Here is a 13,660-nt window from a genome sequence, read left to right on the forward strand (position 1 = left end):
GTTTGGCTTGTCGTAGAGAAGTTTGTATTAAACTAATAATTTGGCTTAGGGAAGGTAAGCGAGCTTCTACAAAATATTAGGTTTAAGTAGAATAGAATTTTTGAATATGGGGAAGTCTTTTAATATACTATCATTTTTTTTATATATATTCTTTCCCTCTTTCGGAAAATAAACTTTTTAAATGATGCAATGTTGCAATTAATATATTTTTTAAATGTTTGTATAAATTTATAAGTCTTTTCCTGATCCGCTCCTGCCTGAAAGTGTTCTACAGTTCGGAGTATAAATACCGTATAACACTTTCGAGTCTGCGCAGAAGCCAGCAAGAATTTTGGCGCCAAGCGAACAGCTGAGAAATGCCGGGCTTTGGACCCCTTTCCGAAGGACGAAATGCTGTTCCGAGTGCGCGGCCCGCAAAAGTATGCTACACCACTCGACTTGTCCTGCGAGTTGCAACAAATGGCCGTGTGTGCGTGCGTGCGAGGGGGTGAGTGGGTGAGTGTGTGTGCCACTGCTGCTGCCTCCCAGCGAACCGTCAATGGTAGATTCTTGCAGGCAGAGCTGCCATCATCGTCCTCGTGTGTTATCCTGCCAGCTCGTCGTCACTCCACTCAGGCCGAAACGAAGTCCTCGGCCGAGCGTCCTCGTCACTCCCGTGCTGTGAGCCTTCGTGGCAGGTCCTGGCCGCATACTTTCCTCCGGTTTTTCGGCCGTCTTCAGTCGCTTTCAGTGGCGTTCTGGTCGCGTTGCTCTTTTGTCCGACAATTGCCAAAAATCTAATTTTTGTGAATGAAATTCGTGATAAACTCAGTGAGTGAATGAATGAACACGCCTTCGTCAAACAATCGCGCAGTGGTTAAAACAAAAAGTGCTATAAAAATATGATTACCTAAATAAAAGAATTTTAAAATGGTACGGAGATAAATTTAAATATTACAAATATTTGTGGTGGTTTTTTGTACTATGAAGATCATAACTTAAAAATAAAAAACTTTATAATATTTGAAATTCATAATTTAAAGTGAGCAGATATTTTTGAAAGGATTTTTAGTCTAAAAAAATGTTTAAGTAATTTAAATTAAATTACAAATTTTCAAAAGCAATCTTTAAAGTTGTATAAAATAAGTCAGTAAAATTATTTTATAGTTCACAATTTGGAGTTTCTAAACCCGATTTGCAGCTAAACTTTTCTTCATTAAATGGTTGGTTGAGAACATGAAAATTCAATTAAATTTTAGTCGTGAAAACCGAAAATCGTTAAAAATATTGTTCTCACTTATCGGTGATCAAAGAAAAGGGGTTGATTTTAATTAATGGATGTACCAAAATAAAAAAAAATATTTAAAAAATGTTAACATTTTTCAATAAAGATACTTAAAAGCTGGTGGTTGACCGGAATGTGGCATTGCGAATCTGGTGCCGTAAACGAGTTAACGGAGTGCTTCGCTTGTGCGGGTTTTATCCTTGGTCCTGTTGCGACCATCCTGCCTTCGTTAAGTGATTAATCATGCTCGTATATTTTCCAAGTGAAATTCAATTTGGACCGCAACGTCAGTGCAAGAACCACAACAGCCATCCAGGGAACGGCAAAGTATAAGAAGTAAAAAATAAAGCCCCAGAAAAATTTGAGCAGGACAAAGGACATCCCCTCTGGACAGCGGGTTGAGAAATTGTGGAATCGATAGAGGCAGGAAGAACTGCATCCGACGGTGAGTGGAATTTGGGCTATCATCGTACTGTAAATACTTGGCAATGGCAAACGTTGTTGCAGCTAAAAATCTAAAGCAGCTTTAATGGCAGGACGAGTCCCATTGGATTCGAAATCCAATAAACATGGCTTGGATCGAATTTGGTGCGGGTAAAAGCTCGTCAATTTCCCTTTATTTATTTGGCTCCTTATTTGTACTGGACAAATTAGTTGCGTTGCTGTCCTTTCGGTCAGCACAAACAAGCCGCAAAAAAACACACACAAAATACATCGACCTCACAAGGATACGAAAACAGGACCTTTTTCTCGGCGGGAAATAATTTAAGCCTCGAGCGCTACTTTTTTAGTTTGGTAATTTAAATGTAAAGCAGGGGAAAATCAGGGACGTACAACATTTAGGTTAATCATACGCCATGTCGTCCCGAGGCAGAGCCTCAAGCAGTCTGCCTGCTTTGCATAAATTAGTAAGTTTTTACTTCGCAAGCGAAGCCTCCTTTGGTTGCCTTTGGAGAATAAGCAACGGAAAGTAAACAGGATACAAGAGGCATCCGTCTGCTAGTTGTCCTCGTTGGTCCTGCCATATAAATCAATTTTAATTTAATCACTTTATCGCTATAATAAATCATTTGCCGGGCAGCTTATGAGGATGCGGATGCTAATGCCGCCATAGCGCCGATTATTGTTAACAATAAAGCGAAGAAATGTTGACAAAACAAAATTTAAATATCAGGTTGAGGCGGCGGCGCCAAAGACAACGATGACGATGGTGACAACGGGAAACAAAAGAAAAACTTTCTTCATTAAAATTTTTAATGACTTTCCCTCTATTTGCGCAAGGTAATAAAAGTCAACAGCCTCACTATGTTGGTGTGTACATAAATATTTCACAGAACTCGTCTTGTTTTTTTTTGTCGTTGCAAATTCCATTCTGAAAGTCTTTTGTTTTTCTTTTACGATTTTTTTAAGCGGTCGACTATTTGCGTAATTATATTTCCAGCACTTGCTTTTTGCGCTAGTTTGAGTTTGTTTTGTATCGCCCTCTTGTCGATGGGCTTTTTTCAGCCCTCCATTTAATTACATTACGGTCGATTAGGGCGTAACAAAACCATAACAAATGTATCGCCAATACCACATCACAAAAAGCTGAACACATCCTGCCATTAAAGTGAATTCCATTGAACTAAAAACATGCATACTGGTTAATTAAGCGGCTCATTCTTGTGCAAATTCCAAAAGCTTTTGTTTTCCTATTGATTTTATAATTAATCCAAATTCCAGACAATTAAAGCAATTTACCCGCTCCAGGACCTAACCCAATATGACTATTTTATATCCTATTCTGAACCGTAGCACCTCAAGGTCCTGTCTTCGCACTAATAGATTAGCAATTAAATGCCACACACCATTAACGGGTAATAATAAGCCGAGCTCGAAGGATTCTCTCTGGCAATCTGTGGGCCATTATAATGTGTATGCGCTGTTGTTTATGACACGCCCCCATGCCGAGAAACGCCCCCTGGAATATGTACATTACGCATAATGACAATGGCGCCCATCCTCCCACAGAAACACAAACACACACACGCATTTAGCTATGTTGAAGTTGATAGCTAGCTAAACTATTTATTTGCATATAAATATTTCAGCTCCTCGTAAGGAAGAACAGGTCTAAACACACAGTGGCATATGTAAGGCTGTAGCAAAATTATTAGCAGCTAGCAGCAGATATTTTAAATATTTATTTTTTGCAAGACATATTAAAAACGTTTTCTACTTCTAATATTTGCTTATACAAATTTTAAATTAAAGATTAAGTTGAATAAACTGCTTCTTATGTGACTTAAAATGGGTTATTTTTTGATATTTTTTGATTTGCTGCTTTATAAGCCAATTAATTTTAGAAGGAATATTCTTGCTACCCAAAATAAATAAAGTAAAATTAAGAGTATTATTATGTGTACCCCAAGAGTATAAAACAGCGTGCATGTAAACGGCACTTGTGTGTTGGCAAAGGAAAATAGAAAAGCCCCTTTTCCATATTCCCCAAGAATACCCACCCAGGTACTTCTACCTCCACTGGTCCCAGTCGAGTTTTCTCCGCCTTGTTTTGTAATTGAAATAGTTTGTGAATCGGATGTTTATGGGAGCTCGTTTATTGTAGGCTAAAAATGCTTTTGATAACACAAAAGGAAATCCATTTGCCACAACGGAATTGTTTATGCACACTCACATGCACTCAGAGTTGAACATCAAACTTAAGCCTGGAAAAGCCTGATAGCCTAACGAAAGCACAGATGAACTTCTCTTGCTGCAACTTAATTGAATTCTCTGTTATTTAATTAAATGAAGTGTAAATGAGATTAAGACATTTAGTTGCTAAGCTGCAACTTAATGTAAACGGTTAATGTACAGTCAAAACTGCTTTAAAAGTTTAGTTCCAAATTAAATTATTTCCAACCCATAAATTGATTGCTTGTTCAAACTCAAACTTTTTTATTTGTTTCTTGGACAAATAAATATTAAAAATATTAAGAAAAAAAAACAGAGAATTTATTAAAGTTATAAACATTCTTATGAACAAGATTCTTTAATTTCAGTTTGAAAGGAAAGGCTTATAAACATAAAAATATAAAGTTTATTGATAATTATAATGTACTCTCTTCGCTCATAAAATTGTTTTCCATAACGAAGTTTGACTGTTGTACTATATTAAGCAATAGCCAAGGTGTTGCCCCCAGGCATTGTGAGTATTTTGGTGCGTCAAATGCAAAAAGCATTACGATTTATTTGTGCCGCATTCCTTGATTGTTTCGCTCTTACTTCGCCGCCACACATGCAAACAATGACACAGGACAAAGGACAACAATGTATGCACAATACAGCACAAACACAGACAAATCCGCTTTCACTTTTGTTTGCGTAGTGTTGGCGAAACCGAAAATCCCTGATAAACGTCAACGGAATGTCAGGTGTTATAATTTAGCATTTGTGGGTGGAGCGTGGGGTGGGGAGTGGGGAATGGGGAGTAATGGGAGTAATATGTGCTTCATGCTTTACTGACATTGACAGCAGTCAAATTTTGGGGCCACGCATCGGTGGAGCCTTCGCCATATTTAAGTACTTACATCATGTGCATTACATTTTACGGCTGTGTGGGTAATAAACCAGCGACTGCAATTACCACAACAGCAACAAAGCGAGCGGCAATTTGCAACATTGTTTGTTGGTGAAGGGAAAGGGGGGTGGAAGCGTGGTAACGGGTCGGAGGATGGGGCACTTAAATAGTTTTAGACACTAGAGCCACTCCAAACTTGACTGGCCACCAAAATTGCGACCTCGACTGAAATAGTGCATTATTGTTTTTAACTTTTTGAATAGTTTGCGAAATTTTGCATAACTTTTTGTTTGCTTTTTAAGTCAATTGGTGTTCAAACTCGTGGTCATTTTTAGGGTTTGTTATCTTAATTATAAAAACACGTTTTTTTAACTTTTTCATCACACATTGCACTCCCTAGGAAGTGAAATTTTACAATAATTTTCACGTTGTTGAAAGAATTTACAAAATAAACAGTGCGAAATAAGGGAAAGAAATTCACCTGATAATTTATGAAAGCTTGATGTATTTTTAATCATCAAATTCAGACACCTTGTGAAACCTTTATTTAACATCTTTGAAAATAAATCTTTCATGTATCCCAATTTATGAAATAAATAATTGGAACAAAAATATTAAATTGTTGTAAAAAGCGGATTAGAAAAGCAGAGCATTACTAACAAGGGTTTATTAAATGTGTGTGAAGGACCTTAAAGCCGATTTTAGGCAAATATGGGTAGCTCTCACATGGTTCACATATGAATGCTGTTAGCAACGCCCCTGAAAGATTGCAATGCCAAACATTCGCAAGCTTTTGCACTGCCCGCAGCACATTAATCTTGAGCTTGTTTAGATGTTTCACTTGCACACACACTCACACACTTAAACATCGTCATTTGACCCCGGCCCATGCGTGTGTATTTTGATTCGGAAAGGTCGCCGTCGTCGTCGCCGCTTTTTCTCTGGTTCTGTTGTTCTGTTGGCTTGGCGACTTTGCCGCCCGTCTCAATGGCGGCACACTTGTAACACTAATGAAAATACCAAATTCCAATGAGCTGTCAGCCGCCACAGAACGACGTCAGCGGCCTTGGCACACTGCCAGTAAATTGGGTCCGAGTGGTCATAACTTCGGATGCGCCCCGCCTACGAGCAATCCATTCCGTACCGCCCCATTATCCTTCGCCGGAGCAAAAATGTAACAGAATGCAACGAACTTGAAATTCCACATAAAATCTACAAAATTCTACTGACTCTTGTTCGTTCAATCAGTACACTGGGGGAAAAGAGTGGTTAATTGTTTCGCCTTTGAAACTCATGTAAATTTTTTAAAATACATACACGATTTTTGTTTGTCTAAAAAAACCTTTAAGAAGGTTATAATATGGTTGACCAATTCAAAGAAATATTTTAATGTTATGAAGGAAATGCAATAAAATATAGAAAACAATTTTCATATATACATTTTTCCTTTACATCTTTATTTGTTCGAGTGTGTGCTTAAAGTATTGTCTTGGATTGCTGTCGGTACACGAGTGTCTACGTGTGTATCGAAGTGAGTATCTGCGTGTGTAAGCCTGTGATGGCACTTTACGAATTGCTTTGGCGTATGTGGGCTAAAGGGTCGTTTTGTTAATAACTTATGACAGGCTACCAGTTGGGGCAAGAGAACTAACCTGGCCCGGCCAGAAGTGTGTGTGAGCCGTTGTTGTGGTCGGCTTTGCTTTTGGCCAGCGGGGGATGATTAATGTAGCAGCTGGGTGGACGACTTGGGCATGTGGCCAAAAAGGATTGAGGTCTGGGATATTGATGGGACGGCCAGAAAGGCTTCAAGGTAAGCCAGGAAAATTCAGAAATTGCCAACATGTGATACAAGAGAATGTGATCCGGCATAAAATCGCATATCAGAGTGCTAATGAAGGCTAATTTTTTTTTTTCTGGGAAGCCAGGTTCAATGGAATTCTGAGCTCTCTCAACCGTTAAATGGGTTTCCCTTATTTTGCCGCCTCATTGATATTTTCCCCCGGGGACTTCGCTATTGATTTCCATTTCTTACAGACTCCAATGAGATCTACAAGTCCCCTTGCTAACTTAACTAATTCCCAACACGTGCTGTCACTTAGAGTTGTCCGCTCTCTCTTCAATTTTCGGGGAACCAAAACTTCTGGTTTCCACGAACCGATGCCTTACATTTTTCAGGCGCGTCAGTTCAATTGGTCTAATTGACTTTTTTCTTTTTGGCGTCTTGGGGAAAACTTTTCAACGCCCACCCAACGAGAAGAATTAGCAGGCTATAATCGATGGAGAGGTCTGTTTCTCGCCAATCGATAGCAATCCAATCCCCTCACTCCCTTCACATCACTTTTTTCCGTCGCCCCGAAAATTATGCCACAAATTTGAAATGCCACATGGAAAAAGGCGCCGACTGGGTGGTTCGGTGGCTCCGCGGCGGTGGCTCAGTGTATAATGCCCGAGGGTGGGACGCTTGGCGACAACGAAATTAAACGAAAATCATAATAAATTGCAAAAAAAATTACGAAAATTGGCTGCGCTAGGGACGAAACACTTTACAACAGCCAACAACAGGCAATGGAAATTTTCTGAATTGAAAAATTGAAAATAATGAATGGCACGCAAACACACAAAGAAGCGAAGGCAGGGTGGCAAATACACGGGCACAAATACTATTTGTTTTAAAATTTATTTTCTAATTATTAGGCTCACTAGCTAAAAAAATAAATAAGGTACACCAATGACATACAAAAAACCATAATTTTTCGTTTAGTGAATACCATAATAAGGGTTATGGTCTATGACATTCCGGAAATTATTTTGATAGCTGGGATATATGATATTAAATATTTGAATTATTAAATATTTGATAAAGGGATATTCAAGACAAGAGATATAATATGCAACTTTATGATTAAAAAACTCAGAACTAGATCTGCTGCTAAAGAATTTAGAAAACAGTTGGTGACAAAACAATTGCATGATTTTTCTTCCTGTGCAAAGAAAGATTCAGGCGGCCGCTAAGCGCAAAACGCTCAAAATTACAGCAACAAATAAAATTTGCAGTAAACTGCGTGCTTGACACGCCCTCCCCCTGCCACGCCCCCCGCCCTCGAACATTAGGACCCATGGGCGATGCGACAGATTTGAATGACACTTCGCCGGCGGCAGCCGCAGAAAAGAGGATGGGATGCTGTCCCCCAGTTGGGTGGGTTTTTCCCGCTGCAATGATGAGTGCGGATGAATGTAGATGCGTGTTTTCCTGCCTTTCTGCCGTTATGAGGTGGAAAGCTGACGGGGGGAGCGGGTGGGAGTGGGAGTGGGTGGGCCCACGTTCAGGTATTTAAACTCATTTTCATTTCATGCCAAGGATAGACATCTCGCATTTGGTCTCTTTCGCGCGAAAAGGGGCCAACGAGGAAACAAGTGGAACGGGCGGCTTATGAAAATGATGTTCTCTTGCAAATTATTACACAAAAATTAAAATAATATTTCTCATGATTGCAAATAGCTAAGCCAAGCAGATACTGTGCCACCCCCTCCGGCGGCCCATGTTTTGTTTTCCTTGGCTTGGTACAGTCATAAATATATATACATATTTATATTTCTAATTTTCACCTTTTTGTTTGCTTTTACCTCCAGCTTTTCGGCTCTTGCCACTTTTTTTTTGCAGCGTTTGCTCAGTTGGCTTTTTATACCCACAGTCTTTTCGTTGGACTGCCTTCTTTTTTTTTTTTGTTATATTCGCCTTCATAAACTGCCTGAGTTGGCAGAAAAAGAGATGGCTAAGGAATATTGCCGGTGACTGTGAGTAATTTTTATTTTATTTCACCGCCGAACGAAATGAGAAATGCTGAACACCGAGTGGGTGGGTGGCTGGTGTTTCAGTGGGTCTCTTTTCAGGTGGTTTGGTGGGTTCAGGTGGCTCCGACGCTTCCCTTAACTAATTATCTCGAAATGAGTTTTTCGCAGCTACCTAGACGATTCGAAGCGCAGTCTTAAGTTGTCTGCCGTAGTTTGGAAAATGTCAGGCGTCAATCCCCCCATACATACATAGTATATATAGTGTGTGCCATATCCTTGCCATCCTCGACTTCCTCAGCTTCCGTGCCGCGAAGATTGCCATTTAATGTAAATTTTGCGACTTAATTAGCCATAAAATATCTGCCCCGCCAAGCAGCAGGGAAAACTTAATCAGCTGCAGGAAAACTTGTGTTTGTGTGTGTTGCATGACTGGCAAGTGGATCATAACCCACTTGGAAGGGCCAATCCAGCATGCTAATGTGCAGTTGATTAGAATGTCACTCCAAAGTTACCCACATGCACTGGCACTGTTTCTGTTTCTGCTACTGTTACTGTTACTGTTCCTGGCCAAGATGCCCCGATTAAACTAGAAACTGGCACAAACACGATAAGCCAGTGGCCAAGAGATTTCCAGCAAAATGGCCAAGGCCTCCGGCTGTCTGGTAAAATTGTAAAATATAGTGAAATCCGGCTGCGGAGTGCATTATGTGCCGAAAGGACTTGCGTGCACAGTGGCCACAGGACCAGCATGACATTTATTGTGTAAATCATGTTAGTACGAGTACACTCGGGAAAAAGTGTTTATTTCTAATTCAAAAATCAAAAAAATATTGGTATAACTATCTCGTAATTTTAATATTTGCATCTATAAATAGGTTTTTTTCTTGCTGCTCATAGTGAATGTTTGAAATCTAAACTTACATATTAATTTTTTATGGGACATTTTTTTTTGTATATTTCTTATAATTTAACATCAACTAGGTTGGCATTTAAAGTGTTTTACAAGTCTTACCCCAAATAAGAAATAATATAGTTGAAGAGACATTAAAATACTAAATCTTTAAATGGTTTATACTTTTTAAGCCATTTTCAAATAACAGTAAAAAGCATTTTTATTTTCTTAAGTGGTTGCTCAACATTTTTATATAAACTTTATATTATAAAGTTCAAAGCAGCACATTTATTTAACCTTGACAAGCTTTTGCAAATAATAAGAATAGCGGAAGGAAGCTATTACAACTACAATTAAAATTTTGTTATTGCAACTAGGAAAAAATCAAAAGAAAAATATTAGATTTGTATAGAAAAATATTTTAAGTAGTAAAAACATTATGTTGATTAACTCTGAGTCCTGGCAGACTTTTATTTCAGCAAAGAACTAATTTTTTCTCAGTAAACTGACAGACACAATTGATGTACCAACGCACACGCCCTCACAGATATGGCTGGCAAATTATTCGTAGAAAATTGTTTTTCCAAGACAGCCAGCAAATCAAAATTGATACGAGCCCATAATAAAACTATAAGTGGCCGTTTTGCGTGGCCATTAGGAACAGTCGATAAGTGAGGCAGTACTAGGGGGTATATACTATCATAGACGACAGCGGGGCAAAGTGAAAGTGAAAGAAGAGAAACGTAATATTGTCGCAGTCATTGTCTTTCTATATTCATCCGCCCGAGGCAACTCCTTGTGTCCTTTGTCTTCGTCGCTTTCGTCCTTATCTGCCTTCTTGCAGTCAATATTTCAGTTCGTCTTTGACAGGTCCGCTGATGAATTCGCTTTCACTCATTCTTCAAGGAGTTTTCCCACACCACCTAACGACGTGACTTTTGGCATCTTGTTATTATATCGAAATTATCCGGCTGCAGCTGAAATTGTTTCACAGTCACACGTGCCGAGGCCATTTGGGAATTTTCGGAGGGGAAGTGGTAGGCAGTGGGGCCAATTCTGATGTTTTTGGGCCAATCGAAGTTCTAGTAAATGTATCAAATAATTTGTGGATATCTATCAGATTTTTTTTTAGAATTATTATTAGCTATATTAGAACTTTAAAAAAGCATTAAGAAGGTTCTTCAAATTAATAAACTTAGTGTTTCAATTAAACAATTTTTCCCTATAAATTTAATCATAAATAAAACAACTAATATTAAATTAAATTTGTTTCTATTTTCGAAATAAGTAAGATACATTCAAGAATTTAATTTAACTATTTGGTTTTAGCAATTTTGCCCAGTTAATTACCAAAGTTAGCTCCTCAAAGTCAGAGTCAACAACACTGTGGTGAACTGCGATGTGGATTCGGTTTCATTATTGGAACTGGCTTTGGGGGCGATGCGGACGGCGTGTGCAGACAATTTGTAATTTGCTCATGTTTGCTCGAGGATCCGCTGACGGAGTTCTTTATGTTATTATCGTATTAGACAGCGCTAACACATATCTCATGCGGTCATGTGACTGGAATTCATTGCCAGCGTAAGTCAGCCCCGAAAATTATGCAAAACCCATTAAGTTTTTGGCAATCGGAAGGGCGCTCGTCCCGGATTCCAAGAATACAAGAATCCCAGATTCCCATACCCCATTTACCCGCGCGCCTTGATGTGATACATTTTTAATTTATTGCCCCATGGCTTTTAGCAGACCGATGTTCATCGAGCTGCCTCATTCGGCATGTGAAGAGCTGCGTCAAAGGGAAACTTTGGGCGCCGCTAATAAAATTCATGCCAACTCATCAAAAACTAACTTTAAATATGTCCTTTGGGTCCCAATGAAATGAGTGCGTGCGTGCGTGAGTGCGTGCTATCCGGAGACGAAATGAAAGTGAACCTATATCCTGGGAGTTATTGGGGCAGAAGTTGAGTGGGTTCGTAGTTCGGAGTCGGAGTTCGTTAGTTTAGTGCCGGGTAAAAATAGTAAAAATAGCATGGCAAAACTAACAGTGAAAACCGTAAACATTTCATCGGCCGCCTGCTGCACATTAATCATAATCCGTATGCGAATCTGTAGCTCGAACTCAGGTTGTGGGGGTTGGGCGCTATCGATTTCGAATTATGCAAATATTTGGTCAAATGATTCGCTCATGTGTGCTCAACTCGACAGCTCACGAGATTTGGATTAGTTAGCGTTTTTCTCGCATGACGTCAGGGTGGTTTCCAGCTGAATTTTCCGCATTCCGCTTTACATTCCGCGGCTGACACGGTTGTCAAGACATTCCGTGTTCGTCGCATGTCCGCTTGGTAACTTGATTTGCCAGGACAAGGACGACAACGACAACAAAAACGGAAGCCCCGCATAGGGAAAAACTTTCAGAGAAATTGGTCATCACGGGGGCTTGTTTCACAAATCAAAATAACTGTCATTTGTGGCATTCAGCATGACATTTCAACGGGGGAAAAAAAATTAATAATGCTTTAATGCTTTTAAAAGAGTACTTCACTTTCTCGTTCTTCATTTTATTGAAGTTTTGTACATATAAGAAATAACTTAAGACACATTTATAAGTCATAAAATAAAGGACATTTTGAAGTAAAAAAGGAGGTGTTTTATATAGTAGATATAACAATTTTTCCCTGAGTGGGTCAGGACTTCCCATTTCTGACAATATTTAATTATTAATCACGACACACAGGAGGCCAAAGGGTGGCAAGATGCTGATGGCTCTGGCCAGAGTACCACATGTCGCATGAGCAATATGCCACTTAAAGTAATGCCCGATGCTCGATTGGCTCACTGACAGCAGGCAGACGTTGGCATCCGTGCCTTCGGCGGTCTGAATGTTTCCTTGTCATTCACCTTGTTGTTTGGCGAAGAGTTCGCTGTAGTTGTCGCTGTCGTTCTCAGTGTCGTTCTCGGTGTGGTTCTCCGTGTTGGTGTCCTCGCCGGTTGTCGTCCTGTCCAATCATTATTCATTGCGTGACAAGCGCGTTAAATGTGTCTCTGGTTGGAAGCATGTGTGTGTGTGTGTGCGAGAGTCGGCAATAACTTTTAACATGCCAAAGGTATTTCCGCAACAATAACAGCACAGAAACGCAGAGGCACTCACACTTGAAAAATCCTCTGGCCTAGGTAATAAAATAAATTTGAGCGAATTTTGTTTTTTAAGCATTTTGTGTTTATATCAACAGCAAGATGTTCACTCAGCTTATTGCACATTAGAGTAAACGGTTTTTTTTTTAGAAAATTACGTATACGCAAGGTGGTCCGGCATATTGAGAAACAAGCTATTAACAACAAACCATTTAACAAAATATTTTTTAAATAAGGTATGAGTGCATAAATAAAAGGTTTTTTGTCTCAAAATATTCGCATTTATTATAAATAGTTTAAGTGTTCAGTTGTAATTAAACAAAAACTGCAATGGTTGAGTTGTAGTTAAAAAAAAATTATTTGGGTCTAATTCTTCTCCAATTTAAGTCGCAGCAATTTTTCAAGTGCAGAATAAAAAAGGATAATTTCGTATTTTCCCTGCTGCCACTTCCGTTCGGGGTGCCAATCCTGAGAGCCCGAGTTTTGGGCTGTCGATTCCGTCTCCCGAGCTGTCTGTGCGAGCCACAAATTAATGCCAGCCATTATCACGGAATCCACTTTCGTGCCCACCACCCCGCCCTCCTTATTTGTCCTTGATTGCCTCAAATAGCGAACAAAAAAGTTTATATATATGTAAGAGGGTATCCGAAAAACAAAGGCCTCCGCCGTTTCGTTTGATTTCTGTTTGCCTTGGCTAGATTCGTTGCGTGCCATGACACTCTGCCACCGGTGTAAATATTTGTGACATAATTAAGCAGCCCAGCGACTTGCCACCGAGGGATCCGAGAGCATTATCAAATCGGTCGGGGGCACACAAGTTGCAAAGCCGAAAATAAAGCAAACATCGGCGCTTTGAATGGCGGAGCGTTTTCGCCACGCGCGTGATTAAATTTCATTTGTGGACCCAACCAAAACGGATCCCAACTGACTGACTGAGTCCTTAGTCCTTAACTCGCCGTATTTACCGACGTTTTAGTGCCTCGACTAGCTCGGGTTATTCGGAAAGCCCCTCTTTTTCCCG

Source organism: Drosophila elegans, unplaced genomic scaffold, assembly GCF_018152505.1.
Source record: "Drosophila elegans isolate 14027-0461.03 unplaced genomic scaffold, ASM1815250v1 contig_476, whole genome shotgun sequence".
Lineage (NCBI taxonomy): Eukaryota > Metazoa > Arthropoda > Insecta > Diptera > Drosophilidae > Drosophila > Drosophila elegans.